The sequence below is a fragment of the Electrophorus electricus genome, chromosome 16 (assembly GCF_013358815.1).
Source record: "Electrophorus electricus isolate fEleEle1 chromosome 16, fEleEle1.pri, whole genome shotgun sequence".
Classification (NCBI taxonomy): Eukaryota; Metazoa; Chordata; class Actinopteri; order Gymnotiformes; family Gymnotidae; genus Electrophorus; species Electrophorus electricus.
In genome coordinates, this window is record NC_049550.1 from 15,465,589 (window position 1) to 15,490,018 (window position 24,430).

The 24,430-nt window shown below is 39.0% G+C and overlaps 1 long non-coding RNA gene across 1 annotated transcript; it reads right to left on the minus strand.

The window, feature by feature from the left end:
- Window positions 1-10,042: 10,042 nt before the first annotated feature.
- On the minus strand, window positions 10,043-12,926 carry LOC118242629. The gene is made up of 2 exons (XR_004776957.1): window positions 12,687-12,926; window positions 10,043-10,558 (listed from the first exon to the last, which is right to left on the minus strand). It is a non-coding gene; the product is annotated as an uncharacterized LOC118242629 (long non-coding RNA).
- Window positions 12,927-24,430: the final 11,504 nt, after the last annotated feature.

The window sequence follows — 24,430 nt, forward strand, 5'->3', positions numbered from 1 at the left end:
CAACAGAGGAAAATAAACTCAGAAGAAACAGCTTTGAGGTTTTAACCATGTGAACTGTCTGTGATGTATTTAATGATGTTATTTTTAGTATATTAAAATTCTCTTCCTCTTTTACTGCACTGTTCTCTCCTTTTTCAACAAATGCATGCGCACACCCACCCACACACACACACACACACACAACCACACACACACACAAACAAATGTATATACACCCACACAAACACACACAGACCATAGATTGCTCTGTGATTGTTATTTCCTTGGTACAGACTCAGACACACACACGCATGCACAAAGAAACACACACACATGCACAAAAGTTCAAGTTCGAGTTCAAGTTTGGTTTATTTGTCACATACATACACAGTATAACTCACAGTGAAATGGTTGAGGGTGCTCTGTCCAAACTGAGGAAAAAGAAAACGGGTGCATAGAGAAATATATATTCTATATATGTACAAAAATATATTAACAATGTATGTACAATATATGTATATTATGATTATATACGCAATGTACAATGTATATGGTTGTGTGTATATATATATGTACACAATGTACAGAATGTACAGATCCATTTTGTAAAATGGCATATTTACAGTTTTTATGTTACATGGTGGTAATATAATATATATATATATATATATATATATATATATATATATACAGTTATGATACATGGTGGTGGTGGTCCCCACAGTTTATCACTTTCCCTGATTCAGGGCCCGAATGGCCTGTGGGAAGAAGCTCCTCTTCAGTCTCTCTGTCTTGGTCTTCAGGGAGCGAAAGCACCTCCCTGACCTCAACAGAGAGAACAGTCTATTGTTGGGATGGGTGGGGTCCTTCACAATCCTCCTGGCCTTGGTCTGGCACCGCTTGTAGTAGATGGTCTGCAGGTCAGGAAGTTCTGTGTGAGTGATGTGCTCTGCGGAACGCACTACCCTTTGGAGTGCTTGTCTGTCCTGCTTGGTGCTATTCTCAAACTAGACTGTGATGTTCCCCGTGAGGCTGCTCTCGATAGTGCAGGTGTACAAGTTCGCAGTACCTTGGAGGGCAGTCTGAAGTCTCTTAGGCGTCTGAGGTGGTAAAGACGCTGACGAGCCTTCTTTGCCAGGGAGTTGGTATGGCAGGACCAGGACAGGTCCTGTGAGATGTGAACACCAAGGTACCTGAAACTATCTACTCTCTCCACCATGGTTCCACTGATCCTCACAGGTTGGTAATGCCGCTCCTGCTTCTTGCTGCAATCCACGATCAGCTCCTTTGTCTTATTGACGTTTAGGAGGAGATTATTTTCCTGGCACCAATTTTCCAGGTGTTTAATCTCCTCCAGGTAGGCCCTCTCATCGTTGTCCGAGATCAGGCCCATGACAACGGTGTCATCAGCAAACTTGACAATGATGGTGGAGCTGGAAGTGGCTGTGCAGTCGTAAGTGTGCAGTGAGTAGAGCAGGGGGCTTAGGACACAACCCTGAGGAGCTCCAGTGCTGAGTGTGAGGGTGGATGAGGCACAGTTGCCCACCCGTACCGATTGTGGTCTGTCTGTTAGGAAGTTGGACATCTAGTCGCACAGGGATGTATGCAGTCCTAGATCCTCCAACTTAGTAGTGAGTAGGGAGGGGATGATAGTGTTAAATGCTGAACTGTAGTCGACAAACAGCATTTTAACATAATTTCCTCTCCCTTCGTCCAGGTGGGTTAGTGTGGTGTGGAGCAGATGTGCAATTGCATCATCAGTGTAGCGGTTGTGGCGGTATGCAAACTGCAGTGGGTCCATGGAGGCTGGCAGTGAAGATGTGATGAAGTCTCTGACTAGCTTTTCAAAGCACTTCATCACGACTGATGTGAGGGCAACAGGGCGGTAGTCATTGGGGTCGGAGGGTCGAGGTTTCTTCGGGACAGGGTCGATGTTGGATCGTCAGAGTATATTTGTCACATAGATAGTCATACACATTATAACTCGCAGTGAAATGGTTTGAGAGTGCTCTGTCTAAACTGAGGTGAAAAAAACACACACACACACACAGTACTCTGTGGGTGTCATTCCTGTGATTCAGGGCCTCAATCTTCACATGCAGCTACTGCCATGGCTGCACATTCATGGAGAAAACATTTCTGTTTATTGATTACTATCACTGCACTCTGTGTGTGTGTGTGTGTGTGTGTGTGTGTGTGTGTGTGTGTGTGTGTGTGTGTGTGTGTGTGTGTGTGTGTGTGTGTGTGTATGTATGTGATCAAACCAAACCAATAAACCGAGGATGAAAATAACAGTATGGCAAGAATTACAAACTTTTCTTTGCTCTTTTAGTTTTAAACTGTTTATCTACATAACACTGGTCCCTGTCTCAGTCATTAGTGCCTTTACATAGTTCAGGCTTCTCCACAATCTTAACTGTGTGATGTAGAATTCCTCTTTCAGTCAAAGACATGTTGGCTATGTGTACGTGCCGCTCATAAATTCCATGGATTCCTTTAAGGAACATGTTATCTGCTGGTTATAATTCACATTCAAATCACTCACAAAAGATTCTGAAACATATGATGCATGAAAGAGGTCATTAGCAGAGTTTGGGCCCCATAAGAGAGTGGGAGTTCTCTTACAGCTTCACTTCTCTCCTCTCTAACTCCAGCAGCTACTGCAGAACTCTGAGCTGATTCTGAGCTAAACCACAAAGTGAGAAAAGCTTGTAGCAGGGTGGGGGACGAGCTTGGGAGAAGTGGACACTAGTGACTCTGAACAACTTAACGCTCAGTCACATAATATATGAGGTTGAGTAAAGAGAAAAACAAACAAAAATATATCTGCACTTTGTAGTTATAGTGGGGTTGTGAATTTTAATCTTACTACAGTGTGCTCTTAATCTAAGACTGCCCTAAACTTGAGAAAAACCACAAAACACTCAGCAAGCTCTGTAGCAGTGGTGTGGGGGATGTGGGGGCTTTGGTAACCAATGTAAATTAACTTCATTAAATGGGAACAGTGTGTCAGAAAATCTTTATACTGCGCTAAACCACAAAGTGAGAAGAGCTCTGTTAGACTTGTAGCAGTGTGGGGGAGGGGTTAGCAGAAATGAGTGACTGTGCACAGGAAACATGGGGCCTTTTCGTTAGAACGAAGTTCACATTTGTGCTAAAGTATATTACACCACCACTGATTAAATGAGTTTGTTCAAGAATACATATGAAGTTGTGTAGTTGCGGTGATGTAACTGTATGTGCTGGAATCATGTGCAGAAAGATCAGAGACAGAAAATTAATTATTAGTGACATCATTAGAGGAGCCTGTGTTTTTACAGAAGAACATAATAGTCATAATTTGCCTTTAGTTGGCAATATTTTTTGCAGTTCATATTATTTCAATGCACATAAAGATATTTATATTTGCTTTTCAATAAGGTGATGTCCACAACCATAAAATGAAGACTTTCATTATGAGAACAGTGTGGCAGACAACTGAATAGTGGAATAAAAGTAGATTTAGAGCTGTTTCTCTATACATCTTGTGTACATGTATCAGGTAACAGCAGTTGTAGACCAGTAGGTTGATCATTGGTCTTACTTTAAAAGAATGCACTCAACAGCCCAGATATAAAGCACCGTGGTTTAAAATCACATTGTAGAAACCATTGCTAGGATAAAGATCAATGTAAGGCAACATGACTAATCAGATGTGTGCAGATGAGTTTAACAAAAATAGGTTTACTGACAATATGGGAAATCCACTGCATAAATGAAAAAACAGACAAAAATTAAAAACTAGTACAGAGCAAAAATTACTATACAGATGATTTCACAGAGAAAGCAGTTCAGGCAATGGTCAACACTGGAGAAGCAGACCAAAAGCAAATATACATCCAAGAGACAATATCCAAAATACAAAACTATCCAGATAGTTAATTTCATTTTTTCTTGCACCGGAAAGTGACATTTTCACATTAACTAACCTCACACTGGACATGGACATGTATATATGATATATACATGAATTAAGGATTCCCTGAACTGCATTGCTGGGTTGAACACATATGTCTGTTTTTAACTGCCTGAAGTGGATTGTTAAAGTACAGAGGTGGTAGGTAATGATAGTTTGAGTGAGGATTATCAGGGCTCTCTTGAAATGTAGTACACTTTGTTTAAGGAACAGTAAAGGTCAAATGAAGTACAATGTTGATTAAGGAACAGTAAAGGTTCAGCCCCAGGGTCACTGAGCTCTCACTAAATGTTTACTGCTCCTTCTGTAAAGTGTATTTGACTCTTCTGTGGCTTTTAGCGTCCACTTAGGAGACACAGAAGCAGCAGAACATCTGCTGCCTCAGTTCATTTAACCCTCGTGTTGTCTTAATATTATGTATACACCCCGTGTCCTAAGGGTCAAAAATGACCCGCCTTTACTAAACCCCTAAAATAAAATAGCTGAATTGAGTTTTAAACCCCCAGTCTACTTTGCTTGAAGAAACAACCTTCATGCAAGTCTGTCTATGAATATTTGAGTTTTCTCTTTTCATATTGCAGAAAGACTGCATTTAATCAATGGCCACCACTCGTTTTTATTACAGCACACCTGTTATATTATTTTTCGTACACTAAAGTAGAGATGTATTATCATCATTTTTGCTTAAGGTTCTGCATAGGTGTTAACATTAACATTTTAGTAAGAGATGGCAATTCTATAGCTTCAGAAAGTAGCGGAAATGTGCAGAAAGTAGTTTTTAATGTCTTGTATTGAAAGGAAACAATTACAGTCATCAACATTTTTTGGCAACATAGTGATATTTTCTTATGCACCCTACAGTGAGAAATTCAACTACAACATATCAATCTCCCATTTTTCTCCTAGCATTCGTGAAAAAGTGTGAAACACTTTCAGTGGCATTGTGGCACTGAAAATCACCCTTCTACTCTCTGCATCCCAGAGACTAGATGTAGCCTCACCTCGTGAGCTAAAAACCACCTGCTAAAATTAGCAGCCCTATGTAAGCTCGCAGGTCAATAACATACATTATTTTCCAGATGTCCCCATATATAGAGAAACCTTCCAAATTTGTCATTTCCAGGCGGATTTTTTTCGATGACTGGTGTGATATACATGCAGAGAATGCTGAAGTGATGTCATGGCCAACTGCCTATCTTGTGGACCCTGGGGTCATCCTTATGACATTTTGAGTTGCCTCCCTGCCATGTATGTCATATGGTAACAGGGACCATGTTATTTTGCCATTTTTTAACAAAAATGTCTCTCTGTTAGCTTGGGGGATTTCTTCTTCATCTGAAGATGATTCATCGTGCTCCGGGTTGTATTCCTCCCCATCCATCTTCTTCTTCAGATACCTCTTCTAAATCATTGATCTCTTGTTATTCCTGGACGTCTGAAAAAATCAGATCTATGACCTGTTGGGCACTGAAGCGTGCACTCATGTCTTCAGCAAAGAGAGAACTGGGAGTACTGTTACCTGCCGCACCTTTTATAGCCTTTCACTGCATTCCCCTTTAGTAAACAATGCTTTCAAGAAATGTTTATTTGGTCTGAAATTCAATTTATTTAATCTGAATTTGATTTTATTTAGTCTTTGAACTTGAGAGATTTGTGGGGTCATAGAGGGGACATGCACATGCACAAGAAAGTTGTAGTTTTTAGAGTTCTATCAGTAGCAGATAATTTCAATTTCTCATTGTGTGTGTGTGTGTGTGTGTGTGTGTGTGTGTGTGTGTGTGTGTGTGTGTGTGTGTGTGTGTGTGTGATTTTGTTGTTTTTGTGGAATTTAAATGATTTTATAACTGATGGGTCAAAAATGACCCTAAGACAATCTTTGTATCCTGGAGGTGTACAGCTTTCATGGAAATTTAAATTTCATGTTGAAAAAAGATCATTAAGGGGGTTTTCTCTACAGTTAAATGTGGTAGTGGGTCATTTTTGACCCTTAAGACAACACAAGGGTTAAAGCACAAACCACCTCTTTAAAGATTTTTACTGCTCAGCCACACAAGAGTAAAATATGAAGGTAATAACATTTAAGAAAACATCCTTAAATATGTTTGTGTCTAATTAAATGTATCTTGTATCTCTGATTATGTTGCACAGTGACACGCAGACTTTGCAAAGTGTTTGGCAGCTGCTGACATGTGTGACATGAGCTGGTCTAATTTTAAAGTCATCATACTTATGTGTGAACAGAGGAAGTCATGTGATCAGTAATTAACCAGTTGTTTGGAAGCCTTTGCTTTCTAGTAGAATAAAGGTAGACAATGCATAGTAGACTGTGAATGATATTATTTGTAATTCTGTTGTAACATTCACAAATTATTTGTCCTTTATTATTTTCTGATCAGACCAAATCCAGCTATAAAGGTTTAACAGATTAATTTATTTGCTTTTACTCGTCCAGTGTCACTCATTCTGAGAAACATGCCCCAGGGCCATGAGGAAGGACAACCAGACCAGGCGAGGCAGACGGTGAGATCAGCAGGACAAGTTAAGGAAAATATGGAATTTTTCCTTACAATAGCACTGGAATACTGGAATTGACCTTGGTCTACGTGCACTTTTACATAAAATTTTATACTCCAAATTAGTTCATGATTAGGCATAATCAAATTCTAAGAAATCACCTGTAAATCTCTATTCTTTTAATCTCTCTTCTGTTAATCTCTGTTCTGTTCATTTCTATTCTGTTAATCTCTAATCATGCTGCATTAAAACGTATCTGAACTAAAGAAAGAGTCTTACTGTTCTATAATGAGACTGATCACCATGTTCAAATATCAAATGATGAGAACAGACGCAGCACAGAAGTGAAAAGCTAGATGTGGTTAACACATTTATCTGCAAGATCCCGCCGTTGAGAGGGTATGCATGCCCTTTCTGGCTAAAACTTACTTTAAACTAAAGACAAATATCTTTAGAAATATGTATTTACCACATCAGCAAGAAGGCGATGAAAGAGAATTAACCTCTACAGACATAACTGTACACATAACTTAGCTCTGACCACTACAACATTTTTTTTTTTATATTCGATTTTATTTCAACATTTTACACTGTGAAGACTGAACTTAGTTTTCAAGATTCAATGCATGATTTTAGGATTTTGGAATCAGCGCCCCCTTCTGTTCGTCTAGTTACACTGAGCATTGAGCCATACTGGTAGATAAGCAGTATAACACACTTGACAATCGCAAATAAATACAAATTATTTTTCACTTAAAAAATTAAAATAAATCTACCGTTATCCCTACTCTTCATCTGACTGGTCCGGTTTTAAGACTTAATATGAGCAGGGTGCAGTTGGGCAGCATGCGTAGTCAGGGCCATGGCAATGAAATATTCCCGTTCAAGAAAACACTCTATCACCCTCTAGCGGGATAATTAATGAATTGCTTAAGAAGAGATTCATTGCTGTTTAGACATGTCATGCGGATGCTAATTGTATTTTCTAAGACACAATTTGAAATGATCTTATACCAGAAGCATGTTTTAAAAGGCCATTTAAAAAAGGACAAATGCTGTTTTACCAAACCCCCCACAACACCGCGTACTCAGCGTGGGATTTCTGTTGAACGGTTGCACGTAGATGACTGAAAATCGGTAAGCATTTAGCTGATGCTTTTATCCAAAACAACATACAATTATGACAATACAACTGAGGGTCTTGCTCAGGGGCCTAACAGTACAAGATTGAACTGGCAAACGTCTGATTATTAGTCAAGTACATTAACCATTGAGCTACCACCATCCAGGCACTCACACTCAGTATCATACTGGTTATCATTTCTTTCCTTTCTTGTCTCCTGTCCTTCCAGACACTGATGAGTGCAGTGTGAGGTTTACATTCCCCTCTCATTATCCCAGATACCCCTGTTTCTCTGGGGGTCAAAGATCAAACCAGACAAACACTTCCATCCGGTCTGAAGATTCAGAAGACCAGTATTCCTGATGCTGGCTTGGGAGAGTTTAAAAAATGTCAAACTGTTCCAGTTGGAACATTCAAGTCATTCAGAAGCTCATTTGAAAAATATCATACATCAAAATCAATATATTTTACAGAAACAAAAATGAGCATTTTTATTGTTTGTTTTCAGTTCTTTGGTCCCATGCAATACATATCATTTGTCAACAAAGCTCCTGTTTCTCAGCTTCCTTCAAGTGCCACAAGTGCTCTATTATATTTTTACAAACACATTTTATTAACTGTATTTCAGTACTGTTCTCTGGGGCAACAGACCTAGTTTGCTTTAAATGTTGAGTCCTACTGTAGAACAGTATTCACACTGAACACAGTATGATTTCTTATATAGCCCCTTTAAATGTAATTTGGTTTTTGCAATCAGTGTATTAAGTACATAGATGCTAAGAGAGCGACTCACTCTAATTGGATGAGGTGGAGAATGCAGCACTGAATCTGCAGCTCGTGGGTTGTTGGCCATATGTGATGAATAATGAATTTTATAGTCTATTATTTGATTAAAAAACTGCCAGTTATTCATCCTCTCTCTCTCTCCCTCTGTGTGTGTGTGTGTGTGTGTGTGTGTGTGTGTGTGTGTGTGTGTGTGTGTGCCTGTCTGTCTCTGTTTTTAGGTATATAAACTGTGCTCGTAATGATGAAGAGCAGAATTTGTTGACCTTCTAGTATCATGGGGGGTTCTCTACCATGGCTGTCTACCCATCAAAGCAGGACAGGAGCTCCTGATGTGGTACGGAGATGAGTACGCCAAAGATGTCGGCGTCATGTTTGGCTACATAAGGCTCAAAAAGTGCTCTGCACAAGGTTAAGTCCAAACACCTTTTTTAATTTCACTGAGTTAATCTTGAATCTTACTTGAGTTTTTAAACTAAAATGTACCAGGTCAGTGTTTGCCCTACAATGATACACCTGATTTAGCTCAACATTCCTCCTTGTTAAAATAACAAACGCACGATGAAAGTTTGCGGTTTTTGATCCAGAAAAGCTGTGTAGTTCATGGGTCTCCCAGATAAAGTGCATTGAAAATATACTGAATTACAATATAAGTCAAATTTTGTTTAAGTATTTATTTTGTGATGATATTTTGCTTTAAGTATTAATATTGTTTACATGATGTACAGTGTGATGGAAATTATTATTCGATCATGTATTATCATGTGATTCATATATAATCATGTTAATCCTTTCTCTATGTAATCCTATATGAATAGTTTAGTCTGCACATTCTCTCTTTGTATATTGTGTAAACAAAATGACTGCTGAATCAGTTGCTTCGTGATCTTGCATGTGTCGTGCGACTAATGCTGATAAAGAGGAACTAGCAAACTGTGTTTGTCCTGGTGGAACAGAGCATCCTGGTATGTGCAAAAGTGTTTAGCGCGATAAGGAGCAGGAAACGGGTAAACAGGATGACAGGACAGCCCTTCCGGGAATTGAAGTTTAGATTTAAGGAACAGAATCAGTCTACCCCTTTAGAGCTTTCGCTTTAGAGCATTTGCTCTCACACAGCTGTGTTTTTGTATGTCTTATTTTCTTTATTAAATTACTCTTTTAATCACGTCTGACTTGCTCTTTATTCAAAGTTCCACCACAACAGCCACCCGACAGTTGTTTACCATAATTATGTTGCATCTCACACCGAAATTATAATGCCTTTTTTCTCTCTAGGAATGAATGATATCCATTTGCAAGTCTTCTGCTGTGTGTGTCCACTTTCCCATACAGTTCAAATTTAACTCCACAAACACATCAGGAGATGCCATCATGAGGACTATGTCAGATTGCTGAAATCAGGAGAAATTAAATATGAGAATCTGGCACCTAAAAAAGCTTCAATACTCCACAAACGTCCACTGTTACTGTCCACACCAACACACCTCACAGACAATCGCAGAAAGTCTCGGAAAAGAAGAGTGTGGAAAGAGTTTTAGTAGATGGGATGATTTCCAGATCTTCACTTGCTGCATGTGAAGATTGAGGCTCTCAGTGGCCTGAACTACAGGAATAACACTGTACTGTTTCATGACATGTCGTGTGTGTGTGTGCGCGCACATTTGTTGAAAAAGGAGAGAACAGTGCAGTAAAACAGGAAGAGAATTTTAATACACTAAAATTAACATCATTAAATACACCACAGACAGTTCACAAGTTTAAAACCTCAAAGCTGTTTCTTCTAAGTTTATTTTCCTCTGTTCCCACAGTGCTGATGAGACTTGGTACAGTGAGGTAAGAAGAGCTCTTTATTAACTGACATTTGTTTGTTAAATTTCCCTGTAGTCTGTGCTTTTAGTACATAGTGAAAAGTCAAGAAAACATTACCACTCTTCATGAACTCTCATCCACATGTAGTTGTAAAGGACTTAGAGTTGGTTTTGGATTTCACTGGTGTTATGTTTGTGTGGTGTGTTTGTGTTCCTGATGGAGAGAGTGTGTGAGTGAAAGGAATGAAAACACAAGCAAAAAATGTGTCAAGACTGTGTCAGGGAAAAATGAATGTGAGAAGAGTGTGTGAGTGAGTGACAGAGAGGAGTCTTAATTAGGACAGTCCAGGAGTTATTATGATAGACCAATTTCAGGGAACCAGCAGTCAGACCCATCTGTGAATTAGTAATGAAAAATTTACATTAGGAACAAAGAAAAAGAAACCAGGAACAAGAAAATAATGTGATGACAAAGAAAGACTTACAAAGGGCTAACAAGAAATTGGTGTGGAACATCACTGCTCCCTCTGTACAGAACACTTAACCAATGATGAACACCCTGCGTTAGCCACAGACTATGCTTTGAAACACCAGCCACTCTTACTCCAGCTACTACACACACACACACACACAGATAGATAGATAGATAGATAGATAGATAGATAGATAGATAGATAGATAGATAGATAGATAGATAGATAGATAGATAGAGAAAGTGAGAGAGAGAGGCCTCTGACAGAGTATTTTCACTGATTCTAGCCTTGAGCGCTTCTGAAATGAGATTGATGGTTTTATTCCAGTTGGAGCCACACCTTCCAGCATTGGTGTCTCTTCCACAAGAGCCCCAATCACCACTGGGACAACCTTTTTGTTAACACACACAGATTTGAAGTTGTTCAGATTATATGTCTTGCATATGTTTCTATACATGGTCTCTGCCACTTGGTCAGGTCTCTTAATACTTGCTTTCCCTGCAGGAATCTTGTATTAGTGTTACTTTCAGAGGCTCCTTTGTACAGTCTGCATCTTGTGTGGTGTAATGCACCCCTATTACAATTAACCTAGTGCTTAGTTCTTGTATTTTTACTGCCATGATCAGTGACACAGTACTGTCCTTCAGTCCTACCTTTTCCAGACATTGGTCAGATTGTCTTGTCAGCCACTTCTTCTACCTGTCAGTGTTGAATTCCATGTAGGTAATCCTGCCATGACAGCGCCACTGTTTTCACAGTAACTATGTCCCGCTTCTGACTGGGACATGCCCTCATCAACCCATCAATCGGGGCCAGTGTTAGGATGTAATCATGGATATTTCATGTCACATCCTGAACAGTGGTGTTGAGCCATCTGTCTGGTGTACAGTCTTTGGTTGTTAGCTCTTGGGTGATGATGAAGAAGATTTTGGTGAGTGGTTTGGTAGACTATAGAGTTTTCTCTTCCTTCTCTTTCAAGTTCCCTGTCTAGTCAGATTGTCCTACAGTGATATGACCTCTGGTGCTTAGAGTCCTGGGTCAAGCCAACTCCTCCATTATAGTGCTGCAACACTTCATGGAAAATAATCTGTAATAATTCTATTACACTGAGTGTGGTTTAGCTATTTACTATCAAGGTGTTTCATCACCTTTAGGTTTTGAGATTTAGAATTTATATTAGGAATGAAGAGTTCTACTGGAATTCAACACAGTGCTTGTATGATCCAACATTATTTTCCAAACCCTTTGTGAACTTTTGAGCAAAATAGTGAGGCATGAGTGAAAGGTAACTAATAGACAAAACAGGAGTTAACTGAGGGGAACATGTTACATAAAGCAAAAAGATTTCAAAAGGGAAAAAGGATTAAGTAGTCCTTGTGGCTTGCTAGATTTTTAATTAGAATAGAGAATAGTCAGTGTGAAACATTGACTGGAGCTGCCTGTGCGCACAAGCATTTTAAAGCTCATTTTTGAACGATTTGTACTTGTTCATTTTAACACTATGCGTCTGAAATTGTACACATAGCACAATGATCATTCAGGATTCAAAGTGAAGTAGACAATTGGGAGAAGACATCCATTCACATGCAGGCGTATTTGTCCATCATTTAGTTACATTTGAGCTCATCTAATACAGAAGAACATGTTAAAAAAACATAACATGCCTTTGATTTTTTTGGGTGTATAATGTGTCTATTGATGCTGGAGATCCAGTTTCACTCAAACTCTACATTTCCTGATTCACCAGGGTCTTGCGTAATAAACTGAAGTTTTGAGCACATACATGAAATGACTAAATAGCTACATAATGTTTTACAGTAGGTGTCCTAGACTTCTCCTTAGTGTCCCAAAACCTCTCTAAATGCACTCAAAGTCATCAATCACTATACATCAAGTCTGCATGTTTCTTTTTTTGCTAAAACATCACAGTAAGTTACTTTAGTAAGTTCCACAACAATATGAGCTACATAGCATCATTGTTGGCATCATTGCTAATACTGTAAATACTGTAATACTGTAAAGCAACAGTATACTTTCTCATTTATACTTACAATTTGTAGCAGGATTACGATTTTTTCAAGCAGTGAATGGTAACATCCAGTGATTTGCTATGAAAACATCGAAGCTAGTTCATGCTAGCAGCACGCAAACAACTCCACATAAACTTCAGCTAAAATAAACATCTTCCTTTCCATGATGTCCAAACGTATTGGCGATCAAATCATTCTTATGGTTGTACGAGTTTCGCCAAACAGCCTCAAACCCATGCGCTATGCTATCTGCTAACAACACTGAAGCATTGACAGTACACAGTGCGCAGACCTTTAAACATTAAACGGATGACTAAATAAGGCAAGCGAGGGGTCTACGTTTTCGTCTAAGCGTCCTCTATTTGATAAAACAACTGCCAATCACACCGCTTGCCCTGGAAACATTTGGTGAGAATTGCTGTCACTCCAAGACAATGGCGCTGCAATGGCCAATAGAAATCAATATAAAATGGAAAAAAAAAAGGGGGGGGGTCTAATGCTCTATCCATTAATACTTTTACGTCAGTAACGTGCAGTTAGAGTTAAACAAAGGCTGCGTAGTTTGGGTTTGCTTACGAAGGAACTGAACGTGTGTTTTTACGCAAAGAAGTGAGCACGGAATTAAAGAACTTTACTAACACTCTGTATACCATTTAACCATCTAAACACCTCACACAGTTGTTTTGATGGTAATTTAACTTTCTATGACAAAAGAACTTATCTTAAAGCGGAAGAATGTTTTAAAAGGCCACATTGTGGAAATTTACCCGAGCGTGGGATTTGTGGCGATGCATGTAGACGGCTGCAAATCGGTAAGCAGGTACTTGTATTAGTCCTAAGAAATGTTATGTTGATCAATGTACTGTACTTTAAGAATATTCGATGTTATCAATCATTTATTTGAGTATGCTAGTTTGGGCTTGCTAGGGAGCGTTAGCGCATAAGGGGCTTAAATAAAGAGAGTGAAACAATATATGTAATATGTGTGATGATCAGTAAGTGGGTGATTGGAAACGTGATTGGGTGCTACGATTGGTTGAAGAACAGGTGAGTGACGGACTGGAGGTGTCTGATTGGCTGGGTGACAAAGAGTGTGCGCGTGCGCGCGTGCGTATGCGCGCGTGTGTGTGTGTGTGTGTGTGTGTGTGTGTGTGTGTGTGTGTGTGCGCGTGCGTGCGTGTGTGTGTTTGGCTGGCTGGGTGTCAACATTCTTCATCTTTTGTGTGGGATGAGAATAGACCTCCTAGAACAGACCTGAACAACAAGCTCTCACTACATACAGTTTGGCCACTTCAGTCTTCTACACTGCTTAGGACATAACAAAACTGTTATTAATACAATGTGTACTTGATTTATGACAGTGTAAATACATTTGTATGTAATACTGAGATGAGGTGTTAAAATAGTTGAAGTTGTTTTTATTTTGTTAAAGGTGGTAGAATTATTTTGTGTTTTTATTCTTATCTCATCTGCTTTCACCTTTTTCATTTGCAGTCTGGACAAGGATTCCTCTAAATCCTTTTGTGATTCGATCCAGAATAAATAGCCCTCAAGGAATAAAACTGAATTGAAATGAGATGACAAGAGCCAAACCTCCTCAGTAATACAGTTGTGTCATCAGATCAGTCTGACTGATATTTGAAACAGTGTAAACAGAAGCAGAAATGTGATGAACTCAGCTGTGTTGTGTGCTGTTGTGTGTCTGTGCAGGTTTGTTTAATGATGTCACTCAGAACTCCTCTTCTAACTCTCACTCTCATCACTCTGTTCATGTCTCTGGGTAAGACTGCAGTCTTCATCAAAATTGTATTTTTCTTTGTAAAATTTCCAAAACTGTTGAAACCCGCACAGATTCTGATAACAGAAAATTCTGATATCTAGTATAAAGATTTTCTGACACAGTGTTCCCATTTAATGAAGTTAATTTACATTGGTTACCAAAGCCCCCACATCCCCCTCACCACTGCTACAGAGCTTGCTGAGTGCTTTGCGGTTTTTCTCAAGTTTAGGGCAGTCTTAGATTAAGAACACACTGTGGTAAGATTAAAATTCACAACCCCACTATAACTACAAAGTGCAGATATATTTTTGTTTGTTTTTCTCTTGACTCAACCTCAAATATTATGTGACTGAGCGTTAAGTTGTTCAGAGTCACTAGTGTCCACTTCTCCCAAGCTCCTCCCCCACCCTGCTACAAGCTCTTCTCACTTTGTGGTTTAGCTCAGAATCAGCTCAGTGTTCTGCAGTACCTGCTGGAGTTAGAGAGAAGAGAAGTGAAGCTGTAAGAGAACTCCCACTCTCTTATGGGTCCCAGACTCCTCTAATGACCTCTTGCATGCATCATATGTTTCAGGGGTTGATGGAACAGAATGGAGTGTGAAGTACAAATAAACTGAAATATGTGCTTTAAAGGGGTCCACAGTGTTTATCAATGGCACTTACACAAAGCCAGCAGAGCTGGGAGTGAAAGGAATTTTGGGTCACAGAGGATTTCAACGCAAATGAGAACAAGCCTGTATATTGCAGACCAACTAATGACTCAGGAGGGGTGCAGTGTTATGTAGATAAACAGCAAAAGTTCTCCCTCAAACTGATTAATGTAACGAAGGATGATGAACATGACTATTGCTTCAGAATCATAACAAATGTAGCCAAACAAAAATGGCTGGGAGATCCTGTTAAGATCAGTGTCACAGGTGGGTTAAATCTTTAATTCCCCATTTTCTAACTATGAGGCATAGTGTCCTTTACCCAGAGAAATTTGAGTCTTGAAGTTCATTAATGCCTATTTTTAACTATGATGCACATTCTCACTTCATGCAAAGGCATTTGAGTTTAATTAAGCTGATTATTGAGAGTTGTTAAACTGATTAAGGCTTACTCTGATATATTAGTTGTACTATGCAATTTGTTTCTCTCTTATTTTTTAACAAATTCAAGACAGTTTCATGACAGCAGAATTATTTTCTTAATTGCTTGAAGTTTTTCTGGATGATTTAAAGGCTGTCTAATTGTGATGGACTTCCATTCGTTTGGTTTGATGATTTTCTCATTGTCTTAGAGCTCCTTGTGAACACTCTTCTTGAAGCAATAGAGAGAGAAGCAGCAGTTCTGACGTGTACAACCACCTGCAGTCTGACTGACAGTCCAACATTCATCTGGTACAAAAATGGACGTCGTTTATCCTCCAATACAAACCCACTCCACCTGCGGCCAGTCAGCAGTAAGGATGCAGGCAGTTATAGGTGTGCTGTAAGAGGATATGAACATCTCCCCTCTCCTGCTCAAACTCTCACAGTCAGAGGTGAGTTTACAATGTTGGTTTCATTATATGATTATCTGATTATTGCTAAGTTCATTTCATTGCCAATTTCAGCTCATTTCTCAGTTAAAATGTAAAAAATACAATGAGGTAGTAGTCTTATTAGAATTATATATATATATATTATTTACTTTGAGTACATGAGGCATTTCATTACTATAAAATGCATTATCCTCATGGTGTTATTGTCTGATTTAAGGTGAAGACATTAGTAATGGTGGGACAACTATACAACATCTCCAAAATCAGCTCTTAGAACAGTAGAGGATACAAGTCCATTAATGAACCTGGATATAAACACTACGCAGCTGTAACCCTACATGTCTTTGCACCACTAGTTGATGCAGATCATGCCTGTAGTCTGTAGTCTGTAGCCTGTAGTTGGTGTCCATCAGTCCCTCTGGTGAAATAGTGGAGGACAGTTCAGTGACTCTGACCTGCAGCAGTGATGCCAACCCACCTGTGCAGAACTATAACTGGTTTAAAGAAGGAGGAACCTCACCTGTAGGATCTGGACACTTACAACATCACCATCAGCTCTAATAGCAGCGGCTGGTACTACCGTGTAGCTCAGAATGATCATGGGATGCTGAAATCAGCTTCAATAGATGTCACTTTAAAGGGTGAGACAGACAGACAGTTATGTTTCATTTTTCATTCATCAGTTCATTTACTTATTCCTTTGCTAATCAAATTACAAAAGCCCTATATTGTGTTTATGAACAATAGTGTGTGTATGTCTGTTTCTCTCAGCAGGTCACCTACATTTTGCCTGTAACTGTTGGAGTCAGCCTCTGTGGGATTGTACTTCCTCTGTCAATAGTTTTATTTGTGAAGAGAAAAAGTTTAAGAAGGTAAAGTGAAAGATGTTAATATAAATTACATGAATAAACGATAACTTTATAGTACCTTATTTCAGTTCCTTTCCAAAAGCACTTTATTAATATGGAAAATCTTTAAAATATGACTAATATCATAAATACAATTATATGAATAATAATGTTTATTCTCTGTTTTCTGTTTGGATGAACACTGACATTTGGGGATTTTTGAGCTCAGAGGCAAGATGAATCTGATTATGGGGTGAGCTATCACAGAAATCCAGATATATTTGTCAATAAGAGTCTTAACCCTGCTAAAGAGTTCATAGAATTCATGTCATGACAAATCAGAGGCTTGTAATGACAGTGTCAGTCTTAGTTCTGTATCTTTAGCATTTGAACTATAGAATCTTGATAGCACTCTAGAATCTTTTTTGAGATGGGATGTGTAAAGCTCTTGTCATTTTTACTGAATTCTGGATGAATACTACGAGACACAGCTTTCTTACATTACCATGACTATGTAGAATCCAGAGGAATATATTATTAAGTTTAGATATGGCAAAATATACAGGTTTTTTTTTGCTTTTCTTTCAGTTTGTTAAGCAATATGAAGATGTGTGTGTATTTTGTTATTCCAAATGTCCTTGTGATCTGATATTCTTTCCTGTGTTTCCTTTTATAGGCCTTAAGAAAACAACATTAAGAGAATCATCACTGAGAAATCAAACTTGCAGCTGTATCCCAGTGCAGTCAGAAGAGTGAGAGCTATAGAGGGGAAGAGAGATGCATGATCACATGTAAAGTACACAAGTATTGTTTCCTTTAAAAGAAAAGCTTTTCAGTGTTTTACATTAATAATTAATGCAAAAAATGTTGCAGCCTTTCATTTTTTTTGGAATGTTGGAAAATAACCTTGTTCCTATTTTGACAATCTAAATAATTAATACATCTAAATAAAAATCTAAATAATTTTTGTTCATTCAATTTTTATCTAGTCCATTAATTTTAATCTAGTTAAAATACTTGAATGCAGTTTCCTCAAAAGCATCATGATGTTTATATTTTGTTCAAGAAGTGTACTCAGGGATTCTCACTCTAGCAATCTGGACTACAATGAAAATAGAACAAAATAATGTAAGGTGATCTTGAATTCAGGTGATGATGCCAACGGCCTGCTGGGTGAGCAACCACACTCTCATGATGGGCCCGTGTGCAGAACAGTTAGCTCGTGGAACAGGTAAACAAGAAAAGTAAATAACCAAAAGGCAGGGAGTCGAACCCCAGCCATTTTGTTGCGAGGTGAACGAGCTCCTGCTAGACTGCAGCAGGCATAAAACAACCTGTGCGTATATCGCTCTTCACAGGAATGCAGGACTAGAGGGAAAGAAAAACTAAACACCACACCGAGCTTTAGAAAATGGAGAACCAAGCACACCATGGGAAGCATGGCAGCCCCAATGCCCTGGGGAAAACCAAACTAAAACTTCCTAAACAAAACCAGAGAACAAGGAGTTGTAATGGCTAAGGGGAGCTTTGGAAGAGAGACAGATTTGAGAAGGAAAACTGGAGAAGGGACAGAACATGTAAAAACACAAACACCCTCACAACAGAAGCGCTTACAGACCTCAATACCCAAAGTTACTAGCTAGGCACTTGGCTCAGAACTTTGGCAAAGACCCAGCACTGAGTGACTGGCTCACTGGCCTTATATAGACCTAGCCCAGCTGTTGGGCGTTTAGCCTGATTAGTGGTGTGCCTGACTCGAGACCTCCCACTGGTGGTCAGAGGGGACCTCGGCCTGGCACCGATCCTTACAAATAAGGTTACGAAACAACAAAAACTCCATCATGTAGGGATTAGATCCACACCACCAGCACCTATAAGACTGACACCTCTAAATCAGGTACAAAAACCAATTACTCTAATCTCCTTATCATGGACTTATTAGCATATAGCTGATGGCTTATTGAAAGACACTCTGACCTGCTAGTTACATTAAAAACAGGAGCATTTCCAGCAATGGATAAAGAGTCTGGCTTGCATATTTACCCTTGTAAAAAACACAAACATGCAAAAAAAAAAACAGGGTTCCATTGGCTCAGGTCGTGCAACAATAGAACAAAATACAAGGGTCTTGTGTGGAGCATCCATTAGTTCTGTTGGAGTTAATGGGCTGCCCATCTCCTGCCCACAAAACCTTCCCTCAGTGTGTTACATGTGTCAGTGACTGTGGAATACGCTTTCACCATCCATTTGTGTTCATTTCCAATTTACATTTTAATCTTCTGGGTTGTGACATAATGTCTAAATTAAGCATGATAATCATGGGTCATAATATAATGACCTTTCTGGTTAATGATCTTTCTATTTGTGATTCTACTTACACCTGCAGTCAGTTCTGCCTTCTCTGTGAGTTGAATACCAAGATCAAGTGGGTACAGGGTCTAGCTTGCACCTACACCCCCCATGTCATGTAGGCAATACCTGCTCTTGCCTGAAAAGGAGGACAGTGTCAACATCATGGACTTTCTGCTGTCAGAGGAGTTCTGACACCGATTGTGCCCCTTTATAATACTCTAATCAATCCAGTTTGCAACCAGATTAGAGGAGGTGGCATTTCACACAAGATTTTAGAAAGGTCAATGATCTTGTCATCCCTCGCTTGTACTGGACGTCTCTTCTATAATAAATATAATTACACACACACACACACACACACACACACACACACACACACCAACCATCATGGTTGATGTTTGTTCTGATTTCACTAGCATCCCTGTGCATGTAGACACAGCCCATTTTTGCACTTACATTTAGGAATAAAACAATTGTCTTCCTGTGTGCTCACACTCTGTGGTTGCTGCTGCTGCTGCTCAGAAAATACTAGTCATCAGATCACCAAGGTGTTAAACACAGCAGCCACACAACATGACAGCTCAGAGGTGTAGTGGCTATGAAACATTTTGACATGAACTCGTAGTTTGACTGTTAAACACTCTTCTCTGCAGGGCTCTTCAGCCTTCATGCTGCATCAAACGCTGTCTCTCCTAAATTCAGCTTGGACACTGGAGGAACACAGTGGTTTGCTCTTATTCATGCATGTTATTCATCTGTTCAAGGATAAGCCCCTCACTATGTACACACACACAGTCGACATGCATGTGGTGTCTCCCATGATTTCTGATGGATTTGGCCACAGAACTGGTTTAGGGCAGTAGAGGGAAAGATCATATCACATTCCACTCTCATTGCAGCCTGACTGCAAGCTTCCCAGTCATTTAGCAGTTATCAAAGTAACAGGATATGACACCCCAACCATAAGCAACAAAGCAGAGCTTTACTAGCTAATACAGCAGAAAAATACTCTTAGGATGATTGATCAATTTTCTAAATGGCCTGAGGTATTCCTGAGTGCAAAGGAAAATGTGAGAACAATAGTAAGAGTTGTGGCAAGAGATATAATACCTATGTATGGAATACTGCCTTCTAATAACAGTGATAAGGGCCCAGCATTCACATCAAGAGTCACTCAGCAGCTCTGCAAATATCTGTGCGTATATATCTATGATCGACTGGTTGTTTCACATCCTCTACTGGCCTCAGTCATGAAAATGTCTCCTTTCAAAGTTTTGATGGGAAGACCATTTCCCATGTTGTGGGTAAAGGGCCAACCAAGCCCCATGCTAGCTGGTAATTTACACACAATTATCTCTGATTGTAGCACTCCTTGAAATTCTCACCAGATGGCAAAGTGCTAATCGAATGTTTGCTTCCTAGGAGATTTGTTGAGGCTCACTACACACAATCCGCTACTGTTATTGTGATAATCCAAACAGCTGTACTAACTGATGCTCAGCCTCAGTTGATATATGCTAGTAGATTAAAGAGGCCCCCAGTTATGGTGTACTATTGTCTCTATGTGTGTTTTGTTGTATGTCTGTATGCAGGTAATCCATGGTGAATCTTATTATGCTGATGTTCAGACTGAAGGGCCTCCTATGGTGCAAAGGAAACATCGTGTGTGCATTGTCCCTGGAAATAGCTGTAAATGTGACACAGCACCAGTACTGTGTGGTGTGCCTCTCCCTGTCCAGCAGATGGAAAAACACCCCAATGTACCTGTTGTTAAATGGTTCATATCCGCATATGGAGTCACCCTTCTGCTAGAACTCCATCCCCCATTCTGCTGTTCCTGGGAAAGTCACACTGTCACCACACCATCAGTGTCATTTCACTTAACAACACGAGGATGTCAGAGTTGTTCGATGTAAACTACGGGCATTTGGACTGGCTCCTGTTTGGACTGGCTCCTGGCTCCTGTTAGATAGCTGTGTACTCAATACCTCATGTTTCTAATTAACTTGGCTTGTTATTACTACTAACAAAGGATGATTGGACAGTGGTAGCTCAGTGGTTCAGGTACTTCATTTGTAAACAGAAGGTTGCTGGTTTAAGCCCCACCGCTGCCAGGTTGACACTGCTGGGGCTCCTGAGTAAATCCCTTAACCCGCAAGTTGTACTCAGTCATAATTGTAAGTCACTTTGTATAAAAGTGTCAGCTAAATGTAACTGATTTAACCAATGGCAAAGGTGATTTCATATTTTTGTAAATAATCTGCATATCACTTCCAGGAGAAATGAATATTTGCCACATGTAAAAGGTGTGGTCAGACCAGGAAATTTCTCCAGATAAACTGGCCTTGACTGGAATTTTTTGCCTTTTTATTCTCTGTTGTTATTCTGCTACAGTAAAAGGCAGCAAAGTAAGAATAAAATGTATCTGTTTTCTCTCTAAAAGTAAGAGTAAAATGTAAAGCAAAGTAAGAATAAAAATAAAGAATAAAGAATAAAAGAATATTAAGAATAAGAATAAAAGAGTAAGAATAAAGCAAAGTAAGAATAAAATATATCTGTTTTCTCTCTATGCATGCTTGCAAGTATAAGAAATAATGCTGACCTAAGTCCACATATTCTGCTACCATGTAACTTCTTCATTTGATGCCTGCTTTGCTTGCCAAAGACCACATTTGCCTTTGTTATTGTTCTTCCTCTTTTTTCCCTATGCTTGCTCCTCTTGTCAAACACAGGTAGTCTATAAATTACACATGCTATCTAACTACAAACTGACTCTGTGTCTCACTGCTGCTCAGATGCTCTCTTCAGGTGCCTGAGGTTCACAATCTGGATGCAACCAGATTCCTCACTAAGAACTGACCAACCAAATACTTAACATCATATATACACTGTGCCAGTTAAAACACTCAGATGTAGTTCCCCCCAAAAGGACGTGTTCTCAGAGATTCCCACTCTAGAACTAAATAAAATTTTGATAGCGTCATGTTACATCAGGACTGACCAACCAATCTGAATGGACTTACACACATAAACAAGGATGTTAGTGTATGACAGAAAGAGGAGTGTGCAGAGCTACTCGTTTGCAGCTTTTTAATAAAATATTCAAAAACTGAGAAAATGCCCTTAGATTTCATTACGATGCTTTTGAGGAAACTGCATTAAAATAAATGGACTAAATGAATGAATGAATGAAGGGATGAGTGAATGAATGAATGAATGAATGAATGAATGAATATAGTATTAAAATAGTAGTGACTATTTTTTATTCGCATGAGGTTCATTTAATTATTTAGATTAGCAAAGTAATAAGAAGGTTAATTTTCATCCTTGCAATAAAAATGCAAAGGACGCTTTTATTTTAACATTTTCTGAGTATTAATCATTAATGTAAAACACTGAAAAGCTTTTCTGCTGAAGGAAACTACATGTTAAATGTATTCTTCCCCTCTCTATTTCTCACTCTTTTGACTGCACTGGTGTCACGTATGGGCCCCCTTCTGGCATCCCTGTTTACATGATTTCCCTGTCGTGTCTTTGTTTTCCTTTACTTCCTGAGTGTTCCGTTCCTTAGTTTCGTTTTCTCCATGCCTGTCATTCCTTTTACCTGTTCCTCTTTCCCAGTGCTTGTTTTGTTTTAATCTGTTCCGCTCTCTGGTCTGTATCTCCACCTGTAATGATGTTCGCCTGTGTCTGGTTAGTTTATAAGTCTTGGTTATTTAAGCCCTGGCTTTGTTTTGTCTTCCAGTTTGTCAGTTATTTTGGCATGTTCGGTTAAGTTTCTAGTTGTTGTCACTGTCACTGACCTTGTCATTGTTTTGCTGTTTGCTTAGTTCGTGTGTTAATTTGTCTCAGTGTTTTCCCGTGTCTCTGTTTGTTAGCCTCTCATGTTTTGTTTCCTTTTTTCATTAAAAGCCTCCTGCGTTGGCATTTTGCTTCTCGCCTAGTAAACGTTACTGCAGTAAACGTTACAATTGGGCCATAGCTGCAAGTTTGATATTTCTCAGGGATGATTCTCTTAGTGGTGTTTCCTCAAGGCCTATAAAAGGACACACAGGAAAAAATATCAGAATACAAGGATATTTGGAATAACAATGGACACACACACATGCACGCTCATTCAAATGTCATAACAAAATGAAAATAAAATCACATTTTTGTGTTATCTAAAATTAATAATAATCTATTCCTGCAGATTCTATATAGTTATGACAATGTAAAGTAGCCTAATACTAAGAAAGCTGTGTACTGTATATTTCCAGTATTCATTAAACCGCAAGGTTTTCTGAGAACTACAAATGTGGAACACAAAACTGATTGAAGAAACCCACATGTCCACACTGATGGTTCAGCAGAAAGATGCTCGTGGGTAGACTTTGTTTGAGTAGAAAAGTGTGCTTATTACTTCAATGATCCTATTGATAGATTAGGTGCAGCATTATTTATAATAATCTAATAAATTCAAAAATTCACTTTTTACATTCTGTGAAGCAGAGAATTAACATACAAAACAGAAACAGTGTGTGTGTGTGTGTGTGTGTGTGAGAGAGTTCATGATAGTTGACCTGGTGTATGACTTTGTTTCCAGTTTTCACTTTACTCTTGTCTGCTCTAATAGTTAGTCTGCAGTTGTACATTTGTATATATTCAACTTTTTCCTTTTGTTGAGTGGTCACTGGTAAGTAGGGAGTGACTGCCATTTTGTTTTGGGGTGTGGTTTGATCGGTTTTCCACTTAGGGAGTAAATGTAGTTTTGTGTGTATTTTCTTTTGTGTAGATTTAGTGAGTGGCTTTTTTTTTTCTAGTGTGGATTTATTTCTTACTTTGGCCTGGGTCACTCCTGATGTTATAGTAGTGTCACACTGTCTCCTGTACACTACACTGGCTGTCATTGAACTACTTTGGTCTGTTGGAATCTGATTTCATTTCCACTACAGACTTGTTTAGACTTTTTTTTTTTTTTGGGTCACACTTCCCATTATGGCCTGGAGCCTCGACGAGATCGTAACAAAGTGTAATTTAACATAATACATTTCACTTAATTTTACCTTCTTAAACTTTCCCGCTTCTTCAATAAAACTATTGAGAGGAACTACAATCCCACAGAGGCCGACTCCAACAACTATAGGCAATATGTTGAAGTGGCCTGGTGAGAAACACAGACACATATACAGTATAGCAATTATAGTTTGTAAATATGAATGAATGTGAGTAAATGAATGTCGACTGATGAATGAATGTCAACAATTAAAACATAACTGCCT